Source organism: Aphelocoma coerulescens, chromosome 1 (assembly GCF_041296385.1).
Source record: "Aphelocoma coerulescens isolate FSJ_1873_10779 chromosome 1, UR_Acoe_1.0, whole genome shotgun sequence".
NCBI classification, from domain to species: Eukaryota; Metazoa; Chordata; class Aves; order Passeriformes; family Corvidae; genus Aphelocoma; species Aphelocoma coerulescens.
Genome location: NC_091013.1, coordinates 9,926,342 through 9,944,640, shown reverse-complemented (window position 1 = coordinate 9,944,640; position 18,299 = coordinate 9,926,342). Strand labels below are relative to the sequence as shown.

Genomic DNA, 18,299 nt, shown 5'->3' with positions numbered 1-18,299 from the left:
AAATCTTACAGTCCTTCACATTACAGGTGCCTCAATGGGGCTTTTACAAACTCTGAGCAGAAGATGGCAACTCCTAATTCAAGAACTCTGGACCTTAATAATTCTAGAATCAAATATCCCAGAACAGGCTGACCTCATTAATACAACTGACTTAACCAATTTGTCACAAACCAGGGAGTGCAGCTACAAGAAATGGTTCATTGTTCCATTTAATTTAATTAATTGCTTTAAGATGCAGCTAATGCTTTGCAAACTGTTGTCTTTGTGCTCTTGAAATATTAGAGTCCAAGTTATGATCATTACTGCTTTATATAACTTAAATTTTTCTAAGCTTCAAGATAGGAAACCAAGTTTCATCTAATTTTTCTATAAAATGCAAGTGGCAGTTGCTATTGTTTCTTGAAATAAATTGATGAACCATAGAGATGATTTTTTATAAAACATAAGCATGTAGTCATGCAAAGTCAGTGTCATGCCTCCACCTACCATGTGCCATCTATAAAACTGTTATAAGAAGCAGAAGACTACACTCTTCCCTGATCAACAAGGGGCCTGAACTCAAGGAAGTTTACAATCATTTTGTCTATATCATGGTGCTAATAATGCCAAGGTTGTGGATTTGGTCCACATATGGGCCATTCCCTTCAGAGCTAGATTAAATGATCCCTGTGGGATCCCTTGCAAATCCAAATATTCTGTGTGATTTTGTGAACTGAGTCAACAAACACAGACAAGACCAGGACGCAAACAACTCCTGTCAGATCAGTCAGAGGTGAAACCCTTTCAGCAGTGACTTCCTTGTCCAAAGTTGTTTCACAACAAGCTGCTTGTTCTGTACATCTGCACAACGCAGCATTTTATGCCAACACCTCAAACATTTGAAAATCACCATGCTAGGGGCCACGCTGCCTTCACTCCTGACTGACACCAACCATGTTCACCCCAGCTGCCAGAAAGAATCATGGGCCAGCTGGGTCTTCCTAGGTGGGATGGACAGCAGGATCTCGAGGGGAAAGGACCAACCCTCTCGGCCTTAAGTCACATCTCTTGAGGACCTTGGAAGAGATGTCAGTTTTCCCCTGACTTCACTTTATCAGAAAATCTCATTTACATCAGCCTTAACAGGTGCTTAAATCCCATGGCACTTATTAATAAAAAGCACTGACAAGCATTTTCAAGTAGTAGGACAGAACTGTAGGCTTTATTTTTCCTCCAAACAAAATTATTGCTTCATATGTGAAAATGGACTTTAAAACATGGCTTTTGTTTTCTTGCTTTTTGTTGCTATTTAATCTTCCTCCTACATCTGTTGGGTCTCACCATCTTTGATGAAAACAAATACATCTCAACACAGGCATAAACACACAGAATAAAACGACTGCAGCAGTGCAAACTGTAAGTACTTTGATAGAAGTTATGAGGTTTTTTTACCTCTCATTACCAATAAGCATGTTTCCACTTTTCTTCCCAAGTATTTCCACTTGATACTCTTTTTATCCTTAAGATCGAAGTCAAGAATGTTGAACTGGTGGTGCAAGGTGGGAGAGTGAGAAACAGGGGGCATAAAGAGACACATGGGAGGCTGAGGCTGGATCTCAGGAGGAGCATCCCTGGGGGCTGCCACACAAGGCTGAAGGTTCCTGGGGTGCAACCCCCAGAGCATCCAGCCCTGTGCAGCCACTGACCCCTCCTCTAAGGCACAAACTACCCCAGTTACCCTTCTGGGCTACAAGCTTTGCCACCACATGCTTGCCACCACATGACTTCACTTCTCAAAGTGAAACAACCTTCAGTTGTCAGGCTGTCATGTTCATGCTAAGCCCTGCGGTCCGCTCCTCCCTGAAGACACAAGTGAGATTGATTGCACTTGTGATTTGTTCATTTCCACAACTATCTTACCATTAATATCCTTCTCTCATCCATTTGCAACACCTGATAAGCACACAAAATTGACTATAATGTCCAATTCATCGGGTAAAATCTTCTGGGATAGTTTTGTGGGCTTTTTTACTTTCAGACTCCCTATCTTCAGATAGGAAGGGGAAAAAACAATAAAAAATCACAACAAATGGGGTTTCAAAAATTAATTAGTTTAACAAGAGGTAGAAAAATGTCTAACTTCATCAGGGCTGCTTTGTGCCACTGCAAGAAATTATGTGGTTGCATTAGTGCAGGTTCTAATTTACGTATCCGAAAGTGCTATATCTCAAAGTAGATTAAGATAGCTACATGTTTCAGCTTTAAGTGCTCATCAAGCCAAGAGATAACAGAACTGATGAATGGGACATTTCAGATCCTTAGAGAAATGAGCACTATTACATAAAAAGTGTGATTTGAATTTGTCTTTCTGCTTAGGCTGTGCCTTCCTAACAGAATTTATAAATAGAAACAGAACTTTAAAAATCAAGAGCTGCCAGAGTGCTTTTTCCTTCATCATCTGATCACAAAGTATTGGACTTACACAAATCCATGTATCTTGCATTGTAATAATCTGCATGTTTTAGTCACCCCTCCCCAAAATAATTTATTACTGAATAGCAAATGGTAAATGAAGTATTTATTTCAATCTGACAAGTGAGTCTCATGGTCATTATCTATAAAAACAGAGAGAAACCAAAGTCCTTTAACTGTTGAGAAGATTGAACATAAAATAACTGTGCTCCAGAGGATGGGTATGATATGCCACTAGCTTTTAATAAGTGGTTTCCACAGATTTAGAATTACAGGCTCAGAAATCAACTACTGATGAATCAATCTGCTTCCCCTGCTGAGATATCAGAACAGACAGGGCCACTGTAACTGCAAAACCAGACAGCAGCATCTCTTCAGAGGCTGTATCATTAGAGGACATTAGAGAACATAAGCCTTCATACAGCCCTGCACCATGTTCTGCAGATTGCAGTTTTCACCCTTTCCTCACAGCATTCTCCAGTCTAAGTCCTTCCCACAGCCTGCAGCTCTTCCCAAGCTGCTCCCCATGAGTCTCTCCAACAGGATGCAGTCACCAGGAACAGACTGCTCCAGCACAGGTTCCCTGAGGGGTCACAAGTGCTGCCAGCCAACCTGCTCCAGCATGGGCTCCTCTCTCCATGGGGCCACAGGCCCTGCTAGAAGCCTGCTCCGGCACAGGATTCCCAAGGGATCACAGCCTCCTTTGGGCATCCACCTGCTCTGCTGTGCAGTATTCCATAGGCCACAGGGACATACCTGCTCCACCTTGGACCTCCACACCTGCCTCACCATGGTCTTCAACACAGACAGCTCTGGCACCTGGAGCACCTTCTCCCTCTCCTTCTGCACTGACCTTGGTGTCTGCAGGGCTGTTGCTCTCATATATTCTCACTCCTCTCTTCTCTGGTTGCAATTGCTTCAGAGCAATAACTTTTCCTTCCCTTTTAACTGCATTATCCCCGAGGCACTACTGCTGTACCTCATGGGCTCAGCCCTGATCAGAGGCAGGTCCATCCTGGAGCCAGCTGGAATTTGCTCTGTCAGGCATCGTGGAAGCTTCTGGCAGCTTCTCACAGAAGCAAAGCCCGTGGCTCTCCTGCTGCCAAAGCTTTGCCACACAAATCCAATACAAGAGACAAGGAGAAACTGGAGTGAGTCCAGGGGAGCTCCAGGATGGTCAGGAAGGGGCAGAAGCCCTGTGAGGAACAGCTGGAGGAGCCAGACTTGCTTAGGTCAGGGAAGGCACCAAAACCAGCAAGAGACTCGTTCAAAATGCCAAAATAAACAGAACCATGTCCATCATGTGAGGTCTTGAACTGAATTAATATTGCTATGCTCAAACACATAGGCAGGCACACTATGCATAACTACCACTTAATCACTCACAAATACTAATCTCTCAAAACCTATTTCAGCTTGAAATGTATGGAAATTATCTGCTATTTTAAGCATGCTTGTCATAGGCAATTATAACAGCCTCTCAAGGCCAATGTTTTCAGAGTTTATGAGGGGTTCTCAGGTACAACATGTAGAGAAAAACATATTTCTATATCTATTTCTATATCTATAAATAGCTACAACTATTTCTCTGGATGATTTATAACTGATTTGTAGAATCTATTCTACACAGAAGTAGTTTTAAACAACTCATTTGTGTACTACAAACAGAAAAGATAAACACTCCTTCCATCTATACAAGATAATCTTTCAGGTACAAAACAATCTGATCTCAGATAAGCCACAGGAGCAGTGCCATATGTTTGCAATTATCCAGAATGCTGGCTAAGTTCTACCTGAAGTTTTAGCTCTGACTGCCAAGATAAAAAAGATCTTTCAAAAAAACCCACAAAACCCATAAAACAAAAAAAAAATGAACCCAAAACAAAAGCAAAACAAAACCCAACAGCATAAAAAAACCCAAACAAAAACCCAAACCCAACCAAAAGAACCCAAAAACCCACACACATTCAAAAACCCTAAACAAACCAACCAAACAAGAAAAACCACAGCACAAAACACCCCTACTCCCTCAAGAATAAACTAAGTATCCTACACCACCAAAACCTTTCCTTTACAAATCTTTACTGCTTTCAAGGGTAAAAATACTACAAGCTTAGTCTCATGTGGTACTTGGCCACTTGGAATTTCAGGTCTGCCAGAAGTGAAAAATGTTTCAATACCTCAAGATTTGAACTTGATTTCAGTTCTAAAAATAAGGAATTGGCCCAGGTTCAGAATACATGTAATATAGATCGTTACCGAGCCTGAACTAGTTTGCTCAGCACGAAAATGAATTAATATGACAGCTTTAGTTTACTCTCATATTTGTCTGAAAAGCACTCTATAAGTTTGCCTGGAGTCCTGCCAGAGATGGTACAGAATTTCTGAATGACAGAAAGTGTTTCTTCATAATATGAACATTCTAGGAGCATAAATACAAATAGATATCTGTCTTCAACCTAATAAACTCACTAACTTAGTGCTTACTAGCACAGTCAGATTTTATGATTGAAAGCGAATTATTTTCTTTCACTCAATTTATCTCAGCATGATTAAAAACCTTAAATAGTTACAAGCTATGACAGAATTATTTCCCCGGAAAACCCTTGGGATTCAAGTTTGAATGCTTCTCCACATAAATAGTTATGCATTTGAAAAACTCAACTCAACCTAGAAGGGATATTTCTGAGACCTGTTCTTAGGGTGCAGGACACCAGCATTGCAGCAATTACTAATAGGAAAAGGCCATATACTATTCAGCCCTACTGGAACCAACTAAAAGGATAAATAAAGGCAGGAGCAGCACCTCAGACAGGAATGTGAGCCAAATTAAGTCTCCCATGATAACTCAATGAAACTTTAATATTTCATTCTTACTGTTCCACTAAAACTAATTCTCTTGTGCTTAGGAATTAGCCAGAAATTACAGTGAAACAAATACAAATTAAATTTCCTCTTAGAGAGCTCAATGTGGGTACTGTTGTGATTTTGTTGCAAACTTTATTTTTCAAATGTTTATTGTTACCCCATTCACTTTAAATACAACTTTTAAAGCATCTGCCCTAAGCTAACATTTATTTTAAATGTTTTGCTTTGAGTTAGCCTTTTTATTGCTTGCCCCCCAGACAGTATAACATCTTCCTCAGAAAATTTATAAAGTACTCAATTGAAGACTGGGAGAAAAACTAACAGAGCAAAAGATTCAAAAGTTTTTTCTTTTTTTGGGTTCACTTCTAAAGACTGTGCAGCTTTGGAAATGTTTACTCACACAAGGCAGCAAACTGGGTTCTAAGTCCTTCATCACTGAGTGGGTATTTCACAATTAAACAAAAGAAATTAACCCTCCATTACCTTTCTGAAATACACTAATTGCTTCAGACATCCAAATTTCTTGTTATTCCCTAGACACACATCTGAAAATCAATTTTAGATACTTTAAAAAACCTGCTATTTAGTTCTTAGGTTTTGGGTTGTTTTCTTTTTTTTTTTTTTTAGATGAACTGAATTCTCAAACTAGTTGTTTGGCAAAATAGTCTTTCAATTTAGCTATAGCTTCAGAAATAATGGTTGTTTTATTCTGGGAAGGCTTGAGGCAGCATTCCAGGAATAAGAAAATTAGGTGCACATATTGGAAGCTTGTTCATTTTTACTACATTTACAAGTCTTTTCCTCTTTCTTTGCAATTACAATAATCTGGGGCAACAGTCTCATCAGATATTTATTCAAAGCACACTAAATTAGCTCAGTTTTCACAGAAGTCTAAAGTTTCAATCTCACTTACTAAAAATGTATAGAAGAAGATACAGTAAATTGCCTTTATTCTGAATTTTGGTACCTCTGCTGTGAATGCCGCTGGGAGGAAAGGTGCTGACATTACTGCTGCAGCCCTCAGCTTTCATCCTCCCCTTCTCAGTTTTTCCTTCACCTTAACAAACCCAGCCCTAATTACCTAGTGAGACACTGCGTGTGTTTACACAGGGGGAATGATGCTGTTGTCTCAGGCAGATTTATATGCAGGTCAAGTAACACCTACTCACATGGGTCATTCTAGGACTCAGGGCTGGTCTGCTGCCTCACAGCACAGAGAGCATCTTCACCTCCTCTTTAAAACTAATTCTTAAAATGATACTACACTCTGTCGTGTTCCTTTACACCACTGCAAATTTGCAGGGAAATAAAGGCTGAATACTCCTTGAGAAGGTGAGAAGGACAGTGACTCATGTTGGAAGGGACCTGTTTAAAGCAGCATCAGCTACAACAGGTTGCACAGGGCCTAGGGAGGGGATCCCAACAACCTCTCTGGGCCTCTGCCCCTCTGTTTGGGTACCTTCACAATGAAAAGCATTTCCCTTACCCCTGATCCGGATCTCCTGCATTGTAGCTCGTGTCTGGTGCCTCTTCTCCTTTTGCCATGTAACACTTGAGAAGAGCCTGGCTCTGGCCTGTTTTACATCTCCCCATCAGGCACAGCAACAAAACATCCTCTGATCCCTTGCAGCAATTTCTCACCCATCTTTTAATCCAGCTCATATTTCACCTATCTCTCTGGATGGAAACTATGGAAGACAAGGCCAGAGGCCTTGGTAAAGTCAGAGGTAGGAAACATCACCTGCTCTCCCCTTACCCACATAGCCAGACAACCCATGAGAGAAGGCAACCCAAAAGGTCATCCTGCCCACGGTAACTCCATGCTGGCTGTTACTAATCACCTCCTTGACCTTTGTGTTTGGAAATGGCTTCCAGGAAGATCTGCTGCATAACCTCCCCTAGATCTTTTTCCTTGTCCTTCTTGAGGCTGGGAGCACTATTTGCCTCTTCCCTGTCATTGTGAGCCTCTTTGAAGGTGACAGTGAGTAGCCTAACAGTGACCCCTGCCAGCCTCCCCCCATCTCTGGTGCAGCCTGCCTGGTCCATCGGACTTGGGGATGTCCAGCTGGCCTAAAAGCCATCAGTCTTGATCTTTCTCCACTGTAGGTAACTCTTCACTCCCCCAAGCTCTGCCACTTGGCTCAGTGGCTGAGCTAAGGGCAGAATTTAACAGGAAAAAACAGGAAGATACAGAAAAATCTGAGATAACCAAGCATTCAGCACATCCCCCTGCTCCTTTGTGGGATGGGCTCACATTTCCCTTAGCCTTCCCTTTGCTGAAGACTGTGTACAGAAACTTGTACTTTGGTCGTCACATCCTTCCCAGTTTCAGCTTCAGCCAAGTTGTGGCTTTCCTACACCCCTTCTCCATCCATTCAATCTTGGACAATCCATCTAGGCTCCTCCTGGGTAGTCCACAGCTTCTACCCCCTTTGGTACAGTTGTTTTTATATGTGAGCTCTGCTAATGCTGACTTCCTGTCCCAGCTACTTGATTTTCTACAGGTTGGGAAGGGCTGTCCTTGTGCTCTGAGCCCCTCTGCCCTCCAAGGCAGCTTCCCAGGGGATCCTGCCAAGCTCAGATCTGTTCTCCTAGATCTTCTAACTATTTACTGGATTTTACAGAATTCTTTACATTAAACTGCTGCAGTACTAACTTAACAAAAATGTTGTTTATCATAAAAACCCCAAACCTTTACAAACAGATTAACTACACTACACAAGTGTTTCTGTTGCATATATTACACTGCCTTGTCTCTCTCAGAGCCTCAAATAAACTAGGAATCTGTATTTGTTAGTGACTCAGTAAACAGTACAGTCTCAAGCAAAGACTGCAGAAGGACAGATCTGTGGAAAAAAAATGAGAAAAAACAATATTATGCTAAGGCTGCTATTTTTGTACCACCAATGTGGACATGTGGGCTCATTCTGAACCTCTGACCATTTGATTTCAAATAAAATTAATTGTATGAGAGTGTGCCAAAGTCATTAGTGAAGCTAGGTCCTGAAGTCAAGATGAAATACAAGTTTGTCTGGGAAGAAAAAACAAATCTTTAAGTCATTCTAACACTTGCAAATTAGTCAATATTTGTATTGGTTTTTCTTTGACCAATCTTCAGTGACTGGTATCCAATTACAAAATTTTGTCCCTACCAACATTAAATTATGCTGCATAAATATCTCCTAAAACTTGACTGGAGGTACAGAAGGAAAATAATTTATATACTGGTGGTGTCTCTTAGAGTGCAACTTTTACATGTGTCACATGAGCAGCTAGAGTTTATACTAAATATAGTCAATGAAAATAGTATTTTATAAAGGATATAAAAGAGGCCGGAAGACTTGTGACCACTTTCTTTTAACCATCTGGCTTTTTGCAAGATAAACCTATGTTTGGAGTTACTTGTGGACAGAGGCTGCAGGTGCCAAACAAAAGAGAGTCAAGAGTAAGATGGGAACACTGTGACACTTCATGCTCCCTTGGACAATTTTGTTTTTATCAACATCACCTGTTGTCACTATTATTAAGGAAAATAACTTCTGCATCTGGGAACAAAGTGGGAAAGTTCTTCTGGGTAATTTAATTCATTATTTTTGTCTCAAAGATCTGTACCTACAGATAGAATCACAGTAGGTAAGCTGATGATGAGCTGAACCTTAGTGTCTTTGAAAATTAAGGTTCCCGCTTCAGTACTTCCTGCATCTGCTGTAATGGGAAGTTCTGGAGGATTCAATGCTGAGTCTTTCAGATGGATTTTACATGGTTTACTCGGAGTTGTACAGAGATACAGTTGGAGCCCTGTAATCTTCCTATCACACCCAGCTGGAAGCTGCCTGATACAACAATCTAATGCAGTTGGAGCCTGCTGCTTACAGCCCATCCCTATATCCATCTATCTGTTGTATGTCCAGATCAATGAGAAAGCGATTACTCTTCTGGGGGAAAAAAAAAAAGTGATAAAATAATTGTAATGGGCATCTGGTGACTAAAACATGCTGATCTACTCTAATGGAAATGCCAGCTTTACAACAGAACTTCAGTATATAACAAAATACTGTGGATGACACATAATATCTTGCTAAGTATCCTGGACACATCTGTTACATGAAAAGAGAAACCATAAAACAATGTCCATGTTCTGAAGAAATATCCAGAGGAAAGGAAACATAACAAATACGTAACACTTGCTTTTTCAATAAAAAAGTCAAGTCTCATCAAAAGAGTCTACCTTTAGCTAATGTTTAATGTACTTAATATCCAAAAATTATTAAAATTGCTTAATAGTAGATTGAAACTTAATATCTAATTTCACTCAATGTGACCTGAAAGCACTCTTAAAAATAATTAAGCTGAAGAAGAATAAAATATCTCAGATAATCTGCACATCTGAGCAAAGAGCTGCATGAGTCATAGGAGACAAGGACAAAAGCACAAAAGATTGGGATGGAAACTGACCCAAAACTGAGAGCAGCTTCAGAATCAGAGGACAGAGGAAGAATTACAAGGAGAGCCAAGTCTGGGGATATGTATGAAAGACCAGTTTGCCTTTCTGTCCACAAGCCTGGAGCAAGCATGTAGTGAAAAATGATTTACAGACACGGTAACTAAAAGGCTAATTACTATGTATAATCGGTTAATCACCCAAACACACAGTTAGAGGTTAATCTCATAAAGCATTGTAGAATTAGCCAAATAAGGAATTAAAGTTTTATTTGTCCCTACTCATTCTAGGGTTTCTATGGAGTCAGTTTATTTTGAACTTCCTGGGTACTAAACTGTTTGTTAACATGCATGTTTTCTTCGTTTTGCCCTGTAGGGCTGATATAAATACTGCATTCAATAACTCACATGTACTGTTTTCCTGTCATTATTTATCCATTACAGAACAAAAACAGTATCAGCCAGTTTATTAACTACCTCAATTCCTTCTGTAATGTAAAAAACTCAAAACACTCGTTGGATATAGGAAGAGAAAAAGGAGCAGTTTTTCTGACTAACTTCTGTAAGTTTGTATTAGTAGTGTGTTAGTTGTTTAAGTTCTACCAAGTACTTGTGAATTAACTGTTTTAAATGTTGTTGTCTCTTTAAGTCACTCTGTCTGAATCCTCTGCTGATCTAATTTTTTAAATACAGGCAGACTGTTTGAGTGGCACAATTTTCTTTTTCCTCTCCTTACAAATTAGCTTTTGTGTGCACCAGACCAATTTCCATTCTGCTTTCTAATGCAACCTTTTTTCTTCACACTGTTTAAAAGGATAAGCAAGGTTACAGAATTACTTAATCATCACACCTAATTGCCCATCCATGCCTTGCCTTTATGTAGGAAAATTCATTAACTATTCTGTACTGAGTCAGGTGCATCAAAGCAAGGCTTTGCCTTCTGTCTGCATCTGGGCTACCAGAGATAACGCCTGGGTTTATTTACCTGAGAAGCAAAGTCTACACCAAGATGAAACTAAAAGTACGTGTGTAACGTGGGTGCTCCTGCTGCGTGGTCACAGTCCCTTATCACAGAACATACCTGCCTTTGCTGTTATCAGTGTGACAGCAGAGGTGCAACTGGTGCTACAGGATTCACGTGCTGACACAACTTACATAACAAATGATCTCTTAAATATTCCCATGTCTTTCCTGTCTGTGATTCAAGTGAACAACTCCAGAAAGGAATTTCAGGTGAGAGCAATAAGCTTATGCCATAAAGATGGAGTCTCATGAAGAGGGGGACCTATGTCATATGACAAATTAAAGTCAACTTGAGCACAGCAAATGAGTGCCCCTTTGACAGAGCTACCCATAACAGCTTAGACAATAAGACTTTGATTTTGTGTTGCTGGAGGATTCAGAAGTGTTCATTAAGGAGCAGAGAGGTGTTCACAGAGCATCAGAGCCTCCAGCATCTTCTAAATAGAACTAATCAAACAGTTGGGTTTCTGATAAAAGAACATTCTAACAAAGTGGTGGCTGTATGTTTGTGTTCTCAACTACTACTGCAAAAAGGAGGTTTATTTCTAAACATCTTTGACATATGGAAACAAAAAATGTATTATTTATCATGATGCTCACATGGCAATGAAAGAAAAATTGTGAAAAAAAACCTTCTTGGTTAATATTAAAGCATCCAGAAACAGCTGGAAAAAAGCAACAAATTATGAATAATCAAATCATCACAAATTAAAGAACATATGTATTAGGCATGTTTATATTTGGAAAATTTAGGCTAAAGGAGGGAGAATACCATTGGAACACAAGTAAAAAACAGTAGTTCATCACATGAGGCCTGTAATCTCATATAAAAGCAAAGTGAGACTTTTTAATATTTATTATTCTTTTATAAAAACTATTCTGCTGCCTGTAAATTAGTAATATCTGCAGGATCTACATTATTCATGATTTGATAAATATTTTACTTTTTTTTCTGCTTAAATTAACAATCCTTACACAAATAAATTGAAGCTGTATAGCTTCATTTGCTATGTGTTTTGGCCCTATCATAACTTTAACTTAAAAAAAGTCCTTCTGGGCAGGCTCTGTGCTCTGCAGGTCCTCTGAAGGCAAACCCCCAATGAGTGGCAGTGACACAGTCTCAGATGCAGCATCCTCAACCACATGGTGACTGACTGGTTGATTTGGGGTGTTAGGTGGTGTGGGAGGTGTCTTTACATAACAGCAGGACTAAGTTTCATATACTAGAGGCCAAGTCCCTAACTGCTCCCAGTGAGCTTATATGCTTTAGCCACAAGCCAAAACTGGTGCCAAAATTTGTGGCAAAACTGTTAAAATTCCTCAGCATCACAGGTATCTTAAAATACTGACTGTCACAGGACACTGCATCAGCCAAGTAAATCCTGCTCAAGCCACAAGTTCTCTTTTATGCAAGCAACTACAAACATTTAGGGGAAATGGATACCCCAACCTGGCTGCCAGCAGAGGACAACCTCATCTCACAAAGGCATAACGACAAAACCAAGTTTCTACAAATCCAGTTCACCTCAGTTCCTGCTCTCACTCACCAGACTGTTGTTTTCCTGAATACAAACTTCATGTCTAATTATTTACAGAAGACAAGCTGCACACACACAGATCTATGTAGAGTGTGTGTGTGACTTATAAATACACACACATATATAAAGGAAAAGCATGACATTATGTCAATTCCCCAAATAATAACCCCTTGTACCCCTCCCCCCCAACCATAAACAGTAGTTGTTCAAAATCTGCAACACATGTCAGTTTTTAGGTCACTGGACAACAGCCCACAAAGAGCAGAAGGGATTGAAAATTAATGCTACTACTGAAGAGAAAAAAATATAAATAAAGCCAAGAAATGAAGAAATGATAATGCTATGAACACACATAATAGCCTATTAAACAACATTTCTTACCAGATTTTATTATTCATTTTTGACTGAACATTTCAATTTCTTCAAATATACAATATGCAAAAAGAAAATTAAATAGTTTTTCATCTGTAAAAAGAAAACCAAAACCTGTTTCTATGGTGTTTTTTTGAAAGCAGCATGCACTTACATGCTAAATAAAACTAATGCTAGCTTGTATCAAAATCAATTATCATTACTCATTCCCTGTTGCAGGGGAGGGGCATTATACTAATGAAAAGCAAGAACTACCAGCCCTAGCTGGTAGAGCGTAGATGTTACATGCAGTAGTTGTAAGTGGTTGTTTTGAGGCTGGATTTTTTTCCTTCTTGTCTCAAGCAGCTATTGAAAGATCGTGCTTGGAAAACAACCAGCTGTTACTAGGTCTAGTGTTTGGTTTTGTTCTATGGTGGGGCTTTTCTGTTTGTTTGTTTTTAGGGGTACTCATCATGCCTAGAATAACTTTCAACCTACAGTTAAATACTTACCTCTCTGCTCATGGGCTTCAAAGGGGTTCTTTGAAAACAGAGGCATTAAATGATATGCCCTTTAAATGCTTCATCTGTAGTTACAGACTGAAACATTTTGTTTTCCCCACACAGGCACAGCGCATGTGAACACACAGACCCATTTTTCCCCAGCTGCCATTCTTACAGCCACATCTCCTACTTTCCCTCTGTCTCTCATTTTTCCCCCTCTTATGCAGTTCTGGTGGTTTGAGAGAAATCACACAGTGCCTGATTTCGCCGGAGTTTAGAAGCTAAGCAAAAACTTCTCTGGCACAGCCATTTGGCCTGACCCATCCCAGGCAGTTTTCTGTCAGGCAGTGGCAGTGCTCCTGCTACTGCTCCCAGGACAGAGAGGGAGAGAGCTCCAGAGGTGGTTCCATGGCACCTCTTGCTCCTGACCACTGTCCCAATGGAAGTACCCGGAGCCAAGTGGGATCTGTCTCTCCCTCTGGTGTTAGCATACCTCTGCCTGTTGTGTGCTGCTGTGGCAGTGCTCCCCCTCCTTCCAGATGAGCAGGGGTGCTCTGAGCTCCACTGGAGGAGGATGCCGCTAGAGCCCAGCCCCTTTTCCTACAGATATGATAAACTCCTGTGACACCAGGCCACCAGGCTGAGAGGAACTCATGACCAGAGAAAACCTCAATACTCCCATGAGACAAGACATTAGCATGAGTCCTCCCTTACAAGCACAGCATAGCTGGGACACCAAAATACCAACCAGCTAAAATGAGGTAGTGTAGCCCCCAGTCTCTCCCCTCGGCATCCAGCCACCACAGTGGGTGCAGTAGCCAAACATGCCAGGCAAACGTAGGGCTGCAGCACTGCCACAGTCACCCACACCCCAGAGAGAGAAGATGGTGGGAAAGGGCAGAAATCAGGCACTTGCTGCTTACAGGACAAGTTTTAAACTGAAAATCAACCTCTCACTGCTAGCACTATTAGAGCAGCGTTCACAATCTCTGCGGGGGGCCATTTTCATTCTTCTTTGATGTGAGAAAGGCAAAAGTTATGGTGCATTAAAAACAGGAATGAAAGGGTCAGGTTTGGAATCATTAAGTAAACTCCCTATCTCTTAAAAAGGAAATGTTCTTGAATTTATTCAGTTTCTCATCTCATCTAGACATATTAAAGGCAAGTATCTAAGAAGAGAAAGAACTCTTGTGTGTTTCAACCTCACTTCACTTCCAGATACACACCTAGTATTTCAGTAGCCTTCAGGTTTCACCAACTGCAGTAGTTTAATTAACCATTACATCTTTTACAGGGTGTAATTGGTCTCACAGCTAGTTCATTAAAGTCACAGCAGAATCATCCTGACAGTCCAGCCATGAGCAAGTTCATGCAGAGCATTAGCAGTTCAGCTCTCTGCACATTAAGTTGGCGAATGTTTTCTGAACAGAGGAGATGAAATGGTACCAGGCATCTAGTCCCTCTCAAGCATATACTCAGAAAAATATTCTAAAGAGAGATGACCAGGAGCAAAGAGAGAGTCTCCAACCTCATTATTCCCTATTCTGCTCAACATACATCAAGTGTTTGCACTAGGCAAACTGACATTTCAGCTTACCATTGGCCTAGCCTGGAAACCTGATATTTATAATGTAGTCATTCTATATCTGGCCCCTGGAGCAGCTGCAGTTAAAGGAAGATGAGTTATTAAAGAGAAACTCTCCATTTGGTGGCATTTTGTAGGTGGAAGTCTTTTGAGACACTCCTATTACCTGAAATAGTCACTAAATAGTTTTACTCAGCTAGGACTTTGAGGCAATCTGAAATATGACACTTTTCTCTCTGCCCTTCAAGCTTGAAATTCACAGACTTTACCAAGATGCAGGCTTCTATTCAGTATTCCCAGATGCAGATTTTCCAGAAGCATGTTATGCCTATGCTGTTGCAGTGCATGTGGCAGTGGCCACGGCAGCAGAGCATTCAGAGGACTGTGGGAGAGCCCCCCAGAACACAGAGGTCTGATTCTCACCGCGTGGTTACGGCAAGTTCCCATGTTCCTAGTGGTACTTAGTTTACATGTTTTAAGTTTATTGGTTCAGGAGTTCTCCATCCAGTTTTATGTATAAATTCATGTTTATGTATTTCCCCTAGTTGCTTATGTATTAGTTCTGGAAAGTTCTCCCTTCTTCGATGCCCCATTGGTTGGTCCATGTAACTCCCTCCCTTAAGTTATCCCCATTGGTTATTCCCCTGTTATCTCCTCCTTCTCAGTCAATCCCCATTGGTTGTTTCCCTTTGTTCCACCCCCATATAAAATTGTGTACTCTCTCACTGCCTTGTCTTTGTCCCTGGACCTTCCACTGGTGATAAATCAGCTGGAACCTACACAGAGATTCCTCTCTTGTCCTTTGCCTCTGCCGACGCTTTTACACCACCTTTGTTTGGGGCTCGCTCCTTGTGAAGGAGCCAGCTTTCCCTGCAGGCTGCAGCTCACAGCTTTCCCTGCAGGCTGCAGCTGACAGCTTTCCCTGCTTGCTGCAGCTGACCCCTGCCTGCAGCAGCAGAAGGCAAGGACGTCTGCAGCTGGATGCTGTGCTGCCTCGGGCAGCCCCAACAGTGTCACTATGACTCAAAAAATAACCCTTGTCCATCTCTCTGTCACTCTCACCTTCTTCTTTGCTGTACTTTTAGCTTTTCTCCACCTGCCCACACCTCTCCATCTTCTGTCTTCTTTGTCCCATTTTTCCTTTTTAACTCACTTATCATTAGGAGAAATTTTCAGTTCTCCAACAAGAACTGATTTTCAGGAATGAACTCCACTGGCCTTTGCAGTCAATGGGCCTGGTTTTGAATTAATTTTTCCTTAGTGCTGACAGCCAGAGCTCAAGGAAATTAACTTTCTTGAGTCATATCAGCAAGGTCTTCCAAGGCAAACACAACCCCCTGCCTGCTCTCCAGGCACATACAAACTTTTTCTGCCATTGCCCTCAGCCAAACGCAACTTGTATGGGGCTGGTGAGTATCTGAGCCACTAAACTACAAAGCCAGTTAAAAGAAAAAAAACTGTTAAAGCCACGGTACTAAGCCTAGTAAGATCTATTTATCACTGTGTTAGCATGCCCAGGTTTTAGTGCATCTGGAGCTTGGTCAGAATAAATAAATCTGCACTCAGAGTACTGACAAAGGGAGCTCGTAACTGTCTGCAAAAGACAACACAGGAAGAGGCTGAGGTTACTGATAATAACCATGCTGAAGCTCAACGGGGACCTCAAAAGCCTATGGGGAAGTGAGAGGCTTGATGGAATATTAACAGATTTTTTTTCTAAGTTCGTCCCAAACAATATTCGTCTTCAGCAGCAGAGGCTTATGTCCAGAGAAATTTCTGACCTTCTGACAAAGACTGGTGCATGACAACATTCCTATCTTTTCTCCAAAAATAAAGTAATTAAAAAAAAAACCCACTTGATTAATCTTGGTAAAACCGAATAACCTGTCAGCTTCAATATCACACAATACCTGCACTAAGATTTAAATCACTTTTAGGAACTTGGTGAGCTATTTCTGTGTTAATATGGCCAAACTCTGTTGGGAGTTTCACAGGTGAAACCTTGCTGAGGTGATACCCTCCTTACCAAGAACATAATTTGGAAAAGTATTTTTAAAACAGGACTTCCACACACATTCTGTAAAAGGTGCACAAAATCAACAACTTCAAGCATCTTGAATGCTTAAATAATTTTTGAGCACATTTTGACCGTTGCATCAAAGAATCATACTGAATTATGACCCTCTAAACACAAAAGGCATGAAAATTATTTGTATAATTGAGCGCATGAATAAAAAATGATTGCTGAATTGGATCCTGTACAGCTTATAGATGAGAACAACACCTTTGTTGTGTTAAGTTTTACAAACTCCATGAGCCTAACTGCCTCAGCACAAGGATTTCTTCTGAAAAAAAAGGTATACACTCAAAGCTCAGGACATACACTGAGTTTTCATATGCTCAGGAGCTTTGCTGATTCAAGTATCAACATGAACTCTGAGCAGCAGCAAGCAAACTTTGGTCTCCAAAGTCTGGTTAAGGCAGTATCCAGCATCAAAACAAATTCTAGGAGAAGGAAAGCAAGCAACTGTCAATTCTATTGGTCCTTAAGCTCCCAGAAATCAGTGAAGTGATTTGCCAGTCTTTCTTAAATTAAGTGTCCAAACATTAAAGTACTAGTCATCAAAGCCGTTTATTATAGTAACAAGAAAGGGGGCTTTTAATTGATAATAAAATATTATTAATTACTAATAAAACTCTGTTAACACTTGAAACACGGATGCTGGGGTGCTAAAATAAGCTTAAAGATTCAGGAACCAAGTCTGTAACCAAAACAGATCACCCATACTCCTCTCATCTTTCACTTACCATTGGGGTGTGGAAGAAACAATGAATTCAAAGAAAGATGCACAGGATGCAGTGGGCATCAGTGAGTGAGTACACACAGAGCTTCTGATCATCTTCTGACGCTGAAGGAAACTATTTCAAAAAGCCTTTCTTCTACAATGAGTTGTAGGAGCAAGAAATAAAAAAAGCATTGTGTAATACATGGAATGACGAAAAATACCAATATAAGAGACTTCTCAGATTTGTCTGTGCATGTATGAATGTAGTTCAAAAGCATAATGACTTGGATACACCTGAAAAGGTGGAGGGAGCCTTGGGCTGATGTGCAGGTCAACACTGGAAGAGGCCAGGAAGACAACTGGGCTATTAATCCAAGACCCATACCTCAAGCTTAACTTTCTGAAAACAACATCTTTTTGTCCTTTTAGGGACTGTACCATTCTTTAGGAAATACAATAATTCAGATTTTCTGTCATCGTAGTCTTCCATTCTCTCCTCAAAAGAAAAAACAGCCACGAAATGGAGTTGTTTCTACTCGCTTCAGTCAGTTAGTTACAGGTCACAGTTTCTTGATGAAAAATTGTTTTCAAGTACCAGTTACAAAAGCATGTCTCAAATATGAGGTCTTTAATTTTATTATAATTTGTGTTTGTACGCACAGCTGAAGAGGAGGTGTAAGGCACCACTCACTGTGTAGCTAACACACAGTGAATGCAAGAGGAGAAGTAATCCACAGTAAAGGGAGGGGAACCA

The 18,299-nt window shown here is 40.6% G+C and overlaps 1 protein-coding gene across 6 annotated transcripts in view; it reads right to left on the bottom strand.

Moving 5' to 3' along the window:
* The window catches only part of DMD (dystrophin), a 1,181,986-nt gene that overhangs the window by 1,038,344 nt on the left and 125,343 nt on the right, over positions 1-18,299 (bottom strand). The gene's annotated exons all lie outside the window — the stretch shown is intronic.